This window comes from Oncorhynchus mykiss, chromosome 16 (genome assembly GCF_013265735.2).
Source record: "Oncorhynchus mykiss isolate Arlee chromosome 16, USDA_OmykA_1.1, whole genome shotgun sequence".
In the NCBI taxonomy this organism is placed as follows: domain Eukaryota; kingdom Metazoa; phylum Chordata; class Actinopteri; order Salmoniformes; family Salmonidae; genus Oncorhynchus; species Oncorhynchus mykiss.
In genome coordinates, this window is record NC_048580.1 from 6,813,056 (window position 1) to 6,819,493 (window position 6,438).

The 6,438-nt window shown below is 47.6% G+C and overlaps 1 protein-coding gene across 2 annotated transcripts in view; it reads right to left on the reverse strand.

The window, feature by feature from the left end:
• Positions 1-6,438, reverse strand: part of LOC110491266 (cAMP and cAMP-inhibited cGMP 3',5'-cyclic phosphodiesterase 10A) — a 107,530-nt gene that overhangs the window by 41,661 nt on the left and 59,431 nt on the right. The gene's annotated exons all lie outside the window — the stretch shown is intronic.

Below are 6,438 nucleotides of genomic sequence, written 5' to 3' on the forward strand. Positions count from 1 at the left end.
ATATGTTGAAGAGGGTGGGGCTTAAGCTGCATCCCAGTCTCACCCCACGACCCTGTGTGAAGAAATGTGTTTTTTGCCCATTTTAACCGCACACTTGTTGTTTGTGTACATGGATTTTATAATGTCGTATGTTTTACCCCCAACACCACTTTCCATCAGTTTGTATAGCAGACCCTCATGCCAAATTGAGTCGAAGGCTTTTTTGAAATCAACAAAGCATGAGAAGACTTTGCCTTTATTTTGGTTTGTTTGGTTGTCAATTAGGGTGTGCAGGGTGAATACATGGTCTGTTGTACGGTAATTTGGTAAAAAGCCAATTTGACATTTGCTCAGTACATTGTTTTCATTGAGGAAATGTACGAGTCTGCTGTTAATAATAATGCAGAGGATTTTCCCAAGGTTACTGTTGACACATATTCCACGGTAGTTATTGGGGTCAAATTTGTCTCCACTTTTGTGGATTGGGGTGATCAGTCCTTGGTTCCAAATATTGGGGAAGATTCCAGAGCTGAGGATGATGTTAAAGAGTTCTAGTATAGCCAATTGGAATTTGTGGTCTGTATATTTTATAATTTAATTTGAGGATACCATCAACATCACAGGCCTTTTTGGGTTGAAGAGTTCGTATTAGTCCTGTAGTTCATTCAATGTAATTGGAGAATCCAGTGGGTTCTGGTAGTCTTTAATAGTTGATTCCAAGATTTATATTTGATCATGTCTATGTTTTTGCTGTTTGTTCTTCGTTACAGAGCCAAAAAGATTAGAGAAGTTAACTCTTCGTGTTTCCCAGAACTGGCTGGAGTCTATGGATTCTTCAATTGCATTGAGCTGATTTCTGACGTGCCGTTCCCTCTTTTTCCGTAGTGTATTTCTGTATTGTTTTCGTGATTCAACGTAGTGAAGGTGTAGACTCCGGTTTTCAGGGTCTCTTGTGTTTTTAGTTAGATAGGTTTCTCAATTTCTTCCTGACGTTTTTGCATTCTTCATCAAACCATTTGTCATTGTTGTTCATTATCTTCGGTTTCTGTTGGAAATGTTTTAATTTGATAGGGAAGCTGAGAGGTCAAATATACTGTTAAGATTCTATACTGCCAAGTTTACACCTTCACTATTACAGTGGAACGTTTTATCTAGGAAGTACTTTCCTTCCATCTATAGCATTTCTTAATATTATTCAGTTCCTTTGGCTTTGATGCCTCATGATTGAGTATTGCTCTGTTCAAGTAGACTGTGATTTTGCTGTGATCTGATAGGGGTGTTAGTGGGCTGATTGTGAACCCTCAGAGACTCAAGCATTTCACTACACCCGCAATAACATCTGTGTATGTGTATGTGACCAATACAATTTGATTTTGATTTGAGACTCTGGGTTTAAGTCCATGATAAAGTAGTCTATGGTACCACTGACAAGAGATGAGCTATAGGTGAACCTACCATAGGAGTCCCCTCGAAGCCTAACATTGACTATGTACATACCCAGCGTGCGACAGAGCTGCAGGAGTTGTGACCCATTTTTGTTGGTTATGTTGTCATAGTTGTGCCTAGGGGGGCATATGGGGGAGGGAATGCTGCCACCTCCAGGCAGGTGTTTGTCCCCCTGTGTGCTGAGGGTGTCAGGTTCTTGTCCGGTTCTGGCATTTAGGTCACCACAGACTAGTACATGTCCCTGGGCCTGCAAATGTTTGATTTCCCCCTCCAGTATGGAGAAGCTGTCTTCATTAAAGTATGGGGATTCTACTGGAGGGGGGGATACAGGTAGCACACAGGAGGACATTTTTCTCTGAGACCATTTACTTTTGAAATTCTAGTCAAATATAAAATGTTCCTGTTTTGATTAATTTAATGGAGTGAGTTAGGTCTGCTCTACACCAAAGTAGCAAACCCCCTGAGTCCCTTCCCCTTTTCACACCTGGTAGTTTGGTGGATGGGACCAGCTCTCTGTAACCTAGAGGGCAACCAGTGGGTCCGTCTCCTCTATACCATGTTTCACACCTGGTAGTTTGGTGGATGGGACTACCAGCTCTCTGTAACCTAGAGGGCAACCAGTGGGTCCGTCTCCTCTATACCATGTTTCACACCTGGTAGTTTGGTGGATGGGACTACCAGCTCTCTGTAACCTAGAGGGCAACCAGTGGGTCCGTCTCCTCTATACCATGTTTCACACCTGGTAGTTTGGTGGATGGGACTACCAGCTCTCTGTAACCTAGAGGGCAACCAGTGGGTCCATCTCCTCTGTACCATGTTTCACACCTGGTAGTGTGGTAGATGGGACTACCAGCTCTCTGTAACCTAGAGGACAACCAGGGTCCATCTCCTCTATACCATGTTTCACACCTGGTAGTTTGGTGGACGGGACTACCAGCTCTCTGTAACCTAGAGGACAACCAGTGGGTCCATCTCCTCTGTACCATGTTTCACACCTGGTAGTTTGGTGGACGGGACTACCAGCTCTCTGTAGCCTAGAGGGCAACCAGTGGGTCCATCTCCTCTGTACCATGTTTCACACCTGGTAGTTTGGTGGATGGGACCAGCTCTCTGTAACCTAGAGGGCAACCAGTGGGTCTGTCTCCTCTATACCATGTTTCACACCTGCTAGTTTGGTGGATGGGACTACCAGCTCTCTGTAACCTAGAGGGCAACCAGTGGGTCCGTCTCCTCTATACCATGTTTCACACCTGGTAGTTTGGTGGACGGGACTACCAGCTCTCTGTAACCTAGAGGGCAACCAGTGGGTCCATCTCCTCTGTACCATGTTTCACACCTGGTAGTGTGGTAGATGGGACTACCAGCTCTCTGTAACCTAGAGGACAACCAGTGGGTCCATCTCCTCTATACCATGTTTCACACCTGGTAGTTTGGTGGACGGGACTACCAGCTCTCTGTAACCTAGAGGACAACCAGTGGGTCCATCTCCTCTGTACCATGTTTCACACCTGGTAGTTTGGTGGACGGGACTACCAGCTCTCTGTAACCTAGAGGGCAACCAGTGGGTCCATCTCCTCTGTACCATGTTTCACACCTGGTAGTGTGGTAGATGGGACTACCAGCTCTCTGTAACCTAGAGGACAACCAGTGGGTCCATCTCCTCTATACCATGTTTCACACCTGGTAGTGTGGTAGATGGGACTACCAGCTCTCTGTAACCTAGAGGACAACCAGGGTCCATCTCCTCTGTACCATGTTTCACACCTGGTAGTTTGGTGGACGGGACTACCAGCTCTCTGTAACCTAGAGGGCAACCAGTGGGTCCGTCTCCTCTATACCATGTTTCACACCTGGTAGTTTGGTGGACGGGACTACCAGCTCTCTGTAACCTAGAGGACAACCAGTGGGTCCGTCTCCTCTATACCATGTTTCTTATAGGATGACATTGTCTGTATTTCCAATATCTTTGGTGAAGTCCAGGTTCCTGCTCTTTAGGCCAAAGGCAGATGACCTCAGACCTTGTATATTACAGGATGAGTCTCTCTCTCTCTCTCTCTCTCTCTCTCTCTCTCTCTCTCTCTCTCTCTCTCTCTACTTCTCTCTCTCTTCTTCTTTCTCTCTACCTCTCATTCTCTACCTCTCTACCTCTGTCTCTCTACCTCTCTCTCTCTCTACATCTCTCTTTCTACCTCTACCTCTCTCTTTCTCTGTACCATGTGATCATTGCTTACATCAACAGCGGACTCCTGAGTTCTGACCAAACTGAGTGTAAAATGGTATTTTATTTGAGTTCAGTCAATGTTTAATCAACTCAATAGACAGACTATATAAGGGATTTTCTTTCTAAAGTAAAAAAAAAACTGAAAACAAAGCAAAGGATAGTTAAAACATGTTGAATTAAATTATTACAATGAAACACATGAAATACATTAAAATATGGAGTCTTCATCTGTGTCTTAAACTAAATAGACCCCAAACTATTTAAATTCTTCACAGAGGATCTTATTGTTCCAAGTTCCCCCACAGGTACCATCACAGCACAGGTACCATCACAGGTACCATCACAGGTACCATCACAGGTACCATCACAGGTACCATCACAGGAGTATGAATCCAATAACAGGCCACTGACGTTAGCACTTTGAATATAATGGTATCAATTCAGACAGACACAGACAGTCAGTCAGACAGTCAGTCAGTCAGCCAGCCAGCCAGTCAGATAGTCAGTCAGTCAGCCAGCCAGTCAGTCAGTCAGTCAGCCAGCCAGTCAGATAGTCAGTCAGTCAGCCAGCCAGTCAGTCAGTCAGCCAGCCAGTCAGTCAGTCAGCCAGTCAGTCAGTCAGTCAGATAGTCAGCCAGTCAGCCAGATAGTCAGCCAGTCAGTCAGATAGTCAGTCAGATAGTCAGCCAGCCAGTCAGTCAGATAGTCAGCCAGTCAGATAGTCAGCCAGCCAGCCAGCCAGTCAGTCAGATAGTCAGCCAGCCAGCCAGTCAGTCAGTCAGTCAGATAGTCAGCCAGTCAGTCAGTCAGCCAGCCAGCCAGTCAGATAGTCAGTCAGATAGTCAGCCAGCCAGTCAGTCAGTCAGTCAGATAGTCAGCCAGTCAGCCAGCCAGTCAGATAGTCAGCCAGTCAGCCAGCCAGTCAGATAGTCAGCCAGTCAGATAGTCAGCCAGTCAGCCAGCCAGTCAGTCAGTCAGTCAGCCAGCCAGTTAGTCAGATAGTCAGCCAGCCAGTCAGTCAGATAGTCAGATAGTCAGTCAGTCAGATAGTCAGCCAGCCAGTCAGTCAGTCAGATAGTCAGCCAGTCAGTCAGTCAGTCAGATAGTCAGCCAGCCAGTCAGTCAGTCAGATAGTCAGCCAGTCAGTCAGTCAGTCAGATAGTCAGTCAGTCAGATAGTCAGCCAGTCAGCCAGATAGTCAGCCAGTCAGTCAGATAGTCAGTCAGTCAGTCAGTCAGCCAGTCAGCCAGCCAGTCAGATAGTCAGTCAGTCAGATAGTCAGCCAGTCAGCCAGATAGTCAGCCAGTCAGCCAGATAGTCAGCCAGTCAGTCAGATAGTCAGTCAGTCAGTCAGCCAGTCAGCCAGCCAGTCAGATAGTCAGTCAGTCAGATAGTCAGCCAGTCAGCCAGATAGTCAGCCAGTCAGTCAGATAGTCAGTCAGTCAGATAGTCAGCCAGTCAGTCAGATAGTCAGTCAGTCAGTCAGATAGTCAGCCAGCCAGTCAGTCAGATAGTCAGCCAGTCAGATAGTCAGCCAGCCAGCCAGCCAGTCAGTCAGATAGTCAGCCAGCCAGCCAGTCAGTCAGTCAGTCAGTCAGATAGTCAGCCAGTCAGTCAGTCAGCCAGCCAGCCAGTCAGATAGTCAGTCAGTCAGTCAGCCAGCCAGTCAGCCAGCCAGTCAGATAGTCAGTCAGATAGTCAGCCAGCCAGTCAGTCAGTCAGTCAGATAGTCAGCCAGTCAGCCAGCCAGTCAGATAGTCAGCCAGTCAGCCAGCCAGTCAGATAGTCAGCCAGTCAGATAGTCAGCCAGTCAGCCAGCCAGTCAGTCAGTCAGTCAGCCAGCCAGTTAGTCAGATAGTCAGCCAGCCAGTCAGTCAGATAGTCAGATAGTCAGTCAGTCAGATAGTCAGCCAGCCAGTCAGTCAGTCAGATAGTCAGCCAGTCAGTCAGTCAGTCAGATAGTCAGCCAGCCAGTCAGTCAGTCAGATAGTCAGCCAGTCAGTCAGTCAGTCAGATAGTCAGTCAGTCAGATAGTCAGCCAGTCAGCCAGATAGTCAGCCAGTCAGTCAGATAGTCAGTCAGTCAGTCAGTCAGCCAGCCAGTCAGATAGTCAGTCAGTCAGATAGTCAGCCAGTCAGCCAGATAGTCAGCCAGTCAGCCAGATAGTCAGCCAGTCAGTCAGATAGTCAGTCAGTCAGTCAGCCAGTCAGCCAGCCAGTCAGATAGTCAGTCAGTCAGATAGTCAGCCAGTCAGCCAGATAGTCAGCCAGTCAGTCAGATAGTCAGTCAGTCAGATAGTCAGCCAGTCAGTCAGATAGTCAGTCAGTCAGTCAGATAGTCAGCCAGCCAGTCAGTCAGATAGTCAGCCAGTCAGATAGTCAGCCAGCCAGCCAGCCAGTCAGTCAGATAGTCAGCCAGCCAGCCAGTCAGTCAGTCAGTCAGTCAGATAGTCAGCCAGTCAGTCAGTCAGCCAGCCAGCCAGTCAGATAGTCAGCCAGTCAGCCAGCCAGTCAGTCAGTCAGTCAGCCAGCCAGTTAGTCAGATAGTCAGCCAGTCAGTCAGATAGTCAGTCAGATAGTCAGTCAGTCAGATAGTCAGCCAGCCAGTCAGTCAGTCAGATAGTCAGCCAGATAGTCAGCCAGTCAGTCAGCCAGTCAGTCAGCGAGCCAGCCAGCCAGTCAGTCAGCCAGCCAGTCAGTCAGTCAGTCAGTCAGTCAGATAGTCAGCCAGATAGTCAGCCAGTCAGTCAGATAGTCAGCCAGTCAGTCAGCGAGCCAGCCAGCCAGTCAGTC